The sequence below is a fragment of the Dipodomys ordii genome, unplaced genomic scaffold, assembly GCF_000151885.1.
Source record: "Dipodomys ordii isolate 6190 unplaced genomic scaffold, Dord_2.0 Scaffold156, whole genome shotgun sequence".
Taxonomy (NCBI): domain Eukaryota; kingdom Metazoa; phylum Chordata; class Mammalia; order Rodentia; family Heteromyidae; genus Dipodomys; species Dipodomys ordii.
Genome location: NW_012267372.1, coordinates 1,032,598 through 1,041,981, shown reverse-complemented (window position 1 = coordinate 1,041,981; position 9,384 = coordinate 1,032,598).

Genomic DNA, 9,384 nt, shown 5'->3' with positions numbered 1-9,384 from the left:
GGGGGGCCGCGCCGCGCTCTGATCCCCGCTATTTATAGCGCCCGGAGCTCGAAATAGCGCGGAGCCCAGCGGAGCCCAGCGGCCGGGATGACGCGGCGCCGCCAGGTGACTCACCCGGCCCGGCCCGGCCCGAGCTCCGGCCTCCGGATGGGGAGGGGACGGGGGGGGGACAGTGGAAGAGCCTGGACCCGAACCCGCGCCCTCCTGGGCGGCTGGCTCTGCGGCTGGGACGTCCCAAGACTGCGGATGCATGGGGTTGGGTCGGAGGTCGGACTTCTGCTGACAAAGTCACAGTGGAAGGGGTGGGGGGAAGAGGGGGGGAGGGAGAGGGAGAGAGAGAGAGACAGGGGAGGGGGGAAGAAGAGAGGGAGAGATTGGGGAGGGATTAAAAAGATGCTCAGCTGTGCGTGCACCTGCACGGAAAGGATGCTTTTGGAAGGACGGAGGGAGCAACCCGCGCCGGTGGCTCAGGCCTGTCATCCTAGCTACTCAGGAGGCTGAGATCTGAGGATCAGGGTTCAAAGCCAGCCCTGGCAAGGAAAGTCCCTGAGACGTTTATCTCCAATAATCCACCAGAAAACCATAAGTGGGGCTGTGGCTCAAGTGTTAGAGTGCTCACCTTGAGCTGAAGAGCTGAGGGACAGCGCCCAGGCCCAGAGTTCAGGCCCCACGACCAACAACAACAACAAAAAAGACACAAGGACACAATGAGCCCTTACAAGTCTCCTTTGTTTGTTTCTATTCCCATTCCTAACTTGCCTTTCCTGCCCTCCCAGCATGGGAACTCCTGCAGCCTAGGCACTTGAAGGTGGAGGCCAGAGACCAAACTCTGTGTCTTCCCCCAGTCCCCAGAAGAAGATAAAAGAAGAAAAAAAAAAAACAGCCTGCATGAATAAAAAGTGTTGGTGAAAAAATGAAATGGCACTTCCCGAATCACAGCAGCAGATGTGTTATTTTCTGCTTCTGTGCCAGGCACGACTGCTGAGCTGTCTCCTACTCCTACGAGCCCGCTACGGCCCCACGAGGGATGTACTCTGAATATATAAAAATAGCCTCACCGGGTTAGAAACAAGAAGGCAAAGGTCCCAGAGGCTATGAATGAGTTTCTCACACCCAGGTCACCTGGCCCCAAATGTATTTCATTCCTGAGTGGCAACTCTAAGCTTTACAGAAAGCTTAGAGGAAGGGCCTGATTCTCAAAATGTGATCCTAGAGGAACCTGAGAGGGGATCCCCCCCATAAGGGACCTTTAAGGGACGACCACACTCCTATGCCGACACTTTCCTGAATTTCTTAAGGCTCCATGTCCAGAGTATCCCAAGCAGCCTATAGGGAATCCAGACAAGAAACAGAAACTCAGTTGAGCATCCAGCTGAGTGCTTATGGGCACAACATTAATGATCTATAAATTTTTCAAACAGCACCTTTTCCTTAGCTGCATGTCTCTGTCATCCTAGCTACTCAGGAGGCTCTGTGAGGATCATGGTCTGAAGCCAGTCTCCCAGACACAAAATTCTATGAGACTCTTATCTCCAATTAACTGCCAAAAGCTGGACACAGAGCTGTGGCTCAAGTGGTAGAGTGCCAGCCTTAAGCAAAGAAAGCTCAGGGACAGCATCCAGGACCTGAGTTCAAGCCCTAGTACTCTCACACAGAGACACAAGTGATAAACTGGTAAGAAGAAAGAAACCCAAAAAGAATGAAAAAGAGAAAGCAAAGGCCTGGGAGTGGGCTTCACGAGTGTAATGTTTGCACCAATCCTGGCAGACAAAATAATACACAAGTTTGAATCCCACAAACAGGGCATGAGGGGGACCAGAAGCTGCCAGATGGCCGCTGGCGGTCAAGTGTTGCTTCTACCGGCCTCAGTTTCCCCCGTGAGGGGGTGAGCGCCTGGATTCCACCTCCCGGGCGCCGCTCGCGCCTGCAGTTCCGCGCGCTGACCGCCGGGAGGCGCCCGGCCTCTGCGCCTGGCGCGGCGGCCGCGTCTGGGAAGCGCTGGAAGTTTCTGCGCGGAGTCGAGCTTGGTGACCAGACTCGGGCGCGTGCCCGCGGCCCCGGGACGGGGCGGGGGGGGGTGGGAGTGAGCAGGGAGCGCGCACGGCCTCGGGAACCCGCGCGGCGCCGCGTCCATTTTTACCCCGGCGTCGCTAAAAATAGTGGCGGCGGCGCTCAGCGCGCAGCCCGAAATAGCGGCCCCAGATAAGGCAGGACGACTCAGCGCTTCCGGGGAGCGGAAGGGGAGGCGGGAGGGAGGGGGGGGCCGCGGTCACCCCGACACCCGCTGCGACCTCGGACCCCGAGCCCCGCGATCGCCCGCGCCCCGCGATCAGCGCCTCCGGCCTCACCCCGGGCCTCCCGGCCCTCCCCCGACCCAGCCCCCCAACCCCGTGTCACCGATCTCCAGCACCGCGGGGTCCTGGGGTTACAGGAAATCAGAGCCCCCCGGGGCCTGGGGGCGGCGGGGGGGATGTCTGGCTTCCTGGCGCCAGGCCGGGGCTGGGGGCCGCTCTCAGGACCCCCGCTCCCCCCCCCAATCCCAAGCGGCCCACTGAGGCAGCGCTCCCATCCGGGGTCTCTGGGTCCCATGGGCCCCCGTGGGGTTCACCTGAACTCCCCTCCATGAACCAGTGGTGGGATCCAAGAGCAGTGGGTTCAGCCAGAGGACTGGCTGCGGGATCCCCGGGGCAGGAGGGGGTGTCCCCGGGATCTGGTGGGATTCCAGCCTGACATCCCGGGACTCTCAGCGCCCGTGTTCAAGGATCGACACTAGGCTGGGAAGGTGGCTCAGTGGTCGAGGGCTTGCCTTGCATGCATGAGGCCCTGGGTTGGATTCCCCAGCACCATATCAGCAGAAAAAAGCCCGAAGTGAGGGCTGTGGCTCAAGTGGTAGAGCGCTCGCCTTGAGCTGAAGAGCTGAGGGACAGCGCCCAGGCCCAGAGTTCAGGCTCCACGACAGAACGAAGATAAATAGATAAAAATAATCTATAGTACATTTTCCAGAAGTTCTCAGCCAACCTGTCAGCTTCTAGTCTCCAATGCCACAGGACAGGTATGACAGGATCGGACTCCCGGCACCCAGGAGGCTAGTTCACACAGAATGGCATGGAGATAAGAGTTTCAGACTTTTCTGCCTGCGCTAGCCTCAAACCCAGATCCTCCAGGTCTCAGCCTGTAGATCAGCTGGAATCACTGGCATGAGTCACTTGTACCTGATTTCCTTTTTTCTTTTGGTTTTGGTTTTGTTGCTGTTTATAGAACATCTGCCTAGCAAGCATGGGGCCCTGAGTTCAAACTCCACTAGTGTCAACAAAAGAAACTAAAATAGAAACAAAAGGGGTGAAGGTATCTCTACAAATGTTAGAGAGGCCCTGGGTTCAATCCCCAATGGAGACAAAAAATAAAAGCAAGAAGGAAAAACAGAAAACCTTTCCTCTACCCTCATCCTGGTTTCTGATGTGCCAAATGCCCTCACCTGGACTTAGTTCTGTCACACAGAGAACTTGCTGAGAAATTACAAGGGGAGGGGGCGGGGAGCAAGGACACTGGTTTGAGGTTTGAAGAGTTGCAGAGGCGAGGTGGGGAAAGGCCCTGAAGAGCTTACAGAACTGGGGTCTTGGAAGTGGATGTGCTCTGGGAGGCAAGGTGAGAGGTGAGAAATCAGGGAAGGCTCCCCGGAGGTGTGAGAGTAGTGGAGAAATCACCTTCCAGGCCTTTGTGATGCAGGCCTTGTGTGGAAGTGGCTCATCCCTTTTGGGGAGTTGAGGCATCCACAGTGGTAGCAGAGCAGAGCCCCTTAGTTAGGCCGGCAGGCCCCCAGAGATGCTTCCAGGAGAATGAGGCTCCTTGATGACATCTCAGGGACTACACCTCGGTGACAGCACAGCTGGCTGTGATGACGTGGAAGTGATTCGCCAATTCATCTCTAGTCATGCCCCGTGGGGGGGGGAGGGATTAGGACAGGAGGAAGTGGCAGGCCACAGCGAGGGAGGAAGAAGGTACAGAGACACCTGCGACTCAGGCACTGATGGTCTGCACGGGGCTCGCCCCCGCCCCCCAGAGGGTTGGCTGGAAAAGATCCACCTTTTGGGACCTGGTCCAGGACAGAATGCCAGTCTTCGAGGAGGAGGTCCGGCTGGGGCTCAGCCACTATCAGGAGGTGGAGACAGGGGTCAGTCCCTGGGGCTTCTGGGATCAGGGGACTCCCAGTGAGTCGCCTTCACTACCAGGAGTAACTGGGACTCTGTGAGGTGATAAATATATCTTGGTTATGTTAAAAGCAAAAAATGAAAGGGGGGGGAGACTCTCTGGGACTCAGTTTACCCTCCTGGGCCTCGGCGATTGGGCTGCTCCCACCAGGGAACGCCGCCAAACACCCGCGTCTCCACCGGGTATCCAAGATCAGAAACCAGATTCTCCTTAGGGAGGCGTCCTAGCAAGAATTGAATTCGCGCCTCGCCGCGCCCCGCCCACCCGTGACGTCACGCGCAGCTCGGCGTCCTCGACCCCAGTCCCGCCCGGTGGCACGCGAGATGGGCGTGGTTGTGGGCGGGGCGCCGACGGAGGGGTGTGGCCAAGGACGAGCGGGGCGACTTCGGCCGGGTTACATAACCCGCCGTCGCGTCGAGTCGCGTCCCGGGGGGGGAAGTCGCCGGACATCCTGGCGGGACCGGGGACAATGAGCGGGCAGCGCCCCTCCCGCCGGGAGCTCGGTGGTGGACGGGCCCCTTTCTGATTCACCCTCACTTCCGGCCCGTTTCGGTCTCCTTTTCAGGAAATCTAGTCTTACCCCCACCTCTTACCCACCCTCTCCTTGCACCCCACAATTCCGCCCTTTCCGTGATTATGTCCTCTAAAGGCGCCCCTTCCCTCGGGCTCAAGGGTCCTCCCCGCAAAAAAAAATCTCCCTGTGCTTACATCGCCAAAACCCCTAAAAGTAGTTTCCCTGGCCTTTCCTTGGATCATTCATTCTTGGGTCTTTCAGCTCCCCTAAATTTCCTTGGCCACACCCTTTGTGTTTCCAATCCCTATCTTCATCCGCATCCTCTAATACCCCCCCAACTCAGTCTTTCCAAACTCCACCCCGCTCCCCTCAAACGGACCCCTAATAATCTTTCTTTTTCGTTCCATAATCCTAGTCTCCCAGACCGCTCCAAATTGCCCCAATATCACTATTTGTCCCCCAACTCCCCCCCGCACACACACACACCCTCGAGGCCGCTCCCTGGCCCCGCCGCCCTCCCCGCCCGCTCCCACGCCCCGCACGGGTTCCCAGGCTGCGCTCCCGTGGTGGCCCAGAGACCCAGTTTGCGGCGGCAAAACATTGGTCTCCGGGCAACCGGCCCCGCCCCTCTATGGGCGGAGCTACGCGGGCGAAGCGGCGGGGTGGGCGGGGCGCGGCGGACAGCGCGCAGCCCCGGACCAATAGGGAGGAAGGACCGGTGCAGACATAAACACGGCGCAAGTGTGAATAAACAGGTTAACAAACCCGCAGGGTAGAACAGTCCAGCTCTGTTACTCGGTTCCTTTGCAGCCTGTATCCGGGACTTTCCCTCTCTCGTCCTCAAGTTTCATATCTGTAAATTTGGAGCCCATTCATACGTGGTGCTTAGCAAACGGGGCCAGTGTGACGGTGACTGTTTAAGGAATTTGGAGACGTTGAGCATTGATGTAGTGTCGTCTCTGGAGGTCACCACACAGTCAGCCGATCTTTATTGAGCACCTTCTGTAATACCACGTGCTTGGTTAGCACTACGATCGCTAAAAGAAGAAAAAATCTCCAACTTTCTGGGATCTTTACTCTTTGGGGATCGAAAAGAAGGGCCGACCAACATACATATACAATAAGTAAACATACACGAGCAAATTTTGTGGGGCTTTGGAAAGTTAAGAAGTGCTGGAAGCCTTACAGTTGTTCATGTCTGTAATCCCAGCTCCCAGGAGGAAGAGTTTGGGAAGAGGTAGGTTCAGATGGGCAAAAGTTAACGAGACACCCCACACACCCACACATACCCATCTCAATCAATGATTTCAGCTATGGCGGAGGCATACATAAGAGGATCACAGCCTGAGCCTGGACAGAATCAAGAATGAAGACCTTCCCTGACAAATGAAGCTCAAGTATGCAGCTCAAGTTAGAGTCCCTTCCTAGCAGGACTGAGACTCTGAATTCAAACCCCAGCACTGCCAAAAGGTACCGAGGTGGTCAGGAAGCCTAAAAGAAGAGCTGATGCGTGAGCACAGACTAGAGTTAACCAGGGATAAACCTGTGGCTAAGAATATCCCTGTTAGAGGAAACAGCAGGGACACAGGTCTTAGGGTGAGGACTGGTCTGGCCTGTTGGAGGGGAAGAGGAAGGAAAGCTGTGCAGTAGAGGGAAGAGGCTGTGGAGTGACAGCTTTGAGGTCAGAGACAAAGGGACTATGCAGGGCATGATGACATCTTTTCCTTTTACTGACTGAATCCGGAGCAACTTGAACTTATTTTTATTTTTTAACTCAGAGCCTCAGGCTCTTACTTGGATTTTTTTTTTTTGCTTAAGCCTGGTGGTGAACCACTTGAGCCACTGCTACACTCTAGGCATTTTGCTGGTGAATTGGAAATCATAGTCATAAAGACTTTGTTGCCCAGGCTGGCCTTGAACCACAATCCTCAGGTCTCAGCCTCCTAAGTAGCTAAGATTACAGGGGTCATCCATCAAAACCTGGAATATGAGATCATCCTGCCTCGGCCTCCCAAATATAGAGATTACAGGTATGTGCCACAATGCCTTCCTGATTTTGATTTCAACTCTAGCTCTATAGAGCAAATTATGAACTCAGAAAACCAGTCAATGGAGGACAGCAGTGACCATGACTTGCCTTGCCTTGAGAAATAGCTGAGAATCTGGAGGCGTTTGAACTTTAGGCTGTAGAATTTGCAGGCAAGCATATTCCCACCATCGCTCAATAAATGATAACAGCTATGGGTGGTTGGCTCCCAGGCACCTACAGGTTGGCTCTCACCCCATTTTACAGATGTGGAAACTAAGGCCCAACAAGGTCATCTAACTTTCCCAGGGACTCAGTCCTAAGCTCACACACCCAGACACAGTATCCTCCATGCCTCTGCCTGATTCCCCCATCACAACCACACCCTGTAGGGTGTTGTCCTGGCCAGTGGGAGAATGCTGCCTGACTAGTGCTGGAGTTAGGCTGTCACCAGTGCCAATCCAGGGCACTTGCTTAGAGAGGCAGGCAGGCACAGGCCAAGGGGTGCACCCAGAACCTCCCTACCAGCGTCTGCCTCCCACATCAGATTACAGCCCAAGACTGGCCACACCCCAACACTACCTGCAGCAACCTGCTATTCACAAGCATACATGTGCATCAGGATTTTGTGTGCAGAGAAGTGGCCTGGCCCTGGGATCCAAGATGGAGTGCAGAAAACAGAAAAAAAATTGTATGTGTGCAGGTACTTGGGCTTAAACTCCAGGGCTAGGCAAAGTGCCTTTGTTCTTTCACTCAAGGCTGGTGCTCTAACATTTGACCCAGAGCTTCCCTTGTGGCTTTTTGGGTGGTTAATTGGAGATAAAATTCTCATGGACTTTCCTGCCTGGGCTGACTTCAATGGCCATTATCAGATTTTGGCCTCCCGAATAGCCAGGATGATAGGCATGGCTACCAGCACCCAATAACTCCATCTGCTTTTCTAGATGGGAGAAAACAGAGGTGCATTGAAGTCAGGGCTCACTCCAGCATCCCACAGCAGTCAGCAGCAAAGGGCTCAGCGCTGCACCGTTCACCTTTGAGTCCCTTTGAGAACAAGTTGGAGGAGAAATAAAATAAATAATAAAGGAGTGTCAGGCAAACCAGACAGAAGGACTCTAGGGAGTAGAAGCCAAGAGTGACAAGAAACACAACAATCAGAGAGATCCTGATCAGAAAGCTACACACACACACACACACACACACACACTTTAAAGGTCAGAGGAAGAGTTGCTGATTAGGGGCACAGAGAGATCCTCTAGGAGGGGTATATGTTCTTTTGAAAGAGATCAAACAGTGTACACTTGGCCCATGCAGTAATTTGGCAAGCTCAGGCTCCCAAATCAGGTCTCTTCCCCAGGCCTGCTCAGTAGGATTCACAGAACACACGTTTATATAACCTGCCCGTCCTCCGTGCAGAATCTAGAAGCTTTACATAACATAGCACCGTGAGTCATGCCACAGACATGGGGCACTGACCTGACATGCCCAATGAGGGGGACCCCCTACTCCACCCAAGACCATTACCTGCAAAGGACTCTGTGTGAGTTTAGGGGGTGTCTCTGGTTTCACTGAGGAGCAACAAGAGGGTCAGAGAAAGCAAAGCACTTACTTGCTTGGGGAGTCTGCAGGGCCCAGGATTCTGCCAGTCCCCTGTCCTACCTACACATATACCCTCATAAATACAACCACCCAAAGCGCTGCACCACGGCCCAGTGAGGGAGGGACAGACACAGTTATTAAATAACAATTCACACTAAGCCTTGTTAGGAGTACTAAGTGCTTTACAGAGTTTCATAGGTCACAAGTTCTAGAGGGAGGGGGGGTTTCAAGCCCAGTTCAAGAAGGAAAGAGACTCACAGGAGGTCAGAGGTCAAAGTCACAGGGCAGGAATTTGAACTCGTGTTTCTCTAGCCATCTGCCTGGGCCACCTGCTCTGGGGACAATCCGTGAGTTCCCACGTGTTCTCAGGACCAGACTCAGCTCAGCAACAACTTAGTTCACATACAAACAGCTCTCGCCGCGTGTTCTTCCTCGGCCTCTGCGGGACCCTAACCCAGCCTCCACATCGACCAAACCCTGCAAAGAACAGCCTTGCCGCGAGACCTAGTAATGACCCTCCGGTTAAAAAAAGGCTACTGCCCCTTTAAGAAAGCGGAACAGTCGGCCTGCGTTGCCAGGCAGCGCCGGGGCGGTTGCCTAGCAACGACAACAAACCTGGCCAGTGCCGTCCCCGCGCTCCGCCCTCCTCCCCCCGCCCCCCCCGCCCGCGCAGACGCGGTGACGCGGCGCACAGTGGAACGCCGTCGCCTAGCAACCGGTGGTTGTTTGTCTCGGGCCGAGCGTCCCCGGCCGCGCCGGGCGCAGCCAGGGCCGGGCCGCGCGGACAGACGGGCGACCCGGAGCCCAGGACGGGGGTGGGGTGCGGTGGGGTGGGGGGGTGCGGTGGTCACGGCGGGGAGTGTGTGTGTGTAGGGGGGGAGAGAACAGGGTCCCCAAATTGCCGGTTTCCCTTCTGACAGCCGCCGTGGGCCCCGGGACCGCCTCCGTTTGGGTGTCCATCTGTCTGCATCCCCGTCCTTGGCGTGTCTGTCTGTCCTGTACCGACCGCGCCAGGACTGTCTCATTGCCATAAACA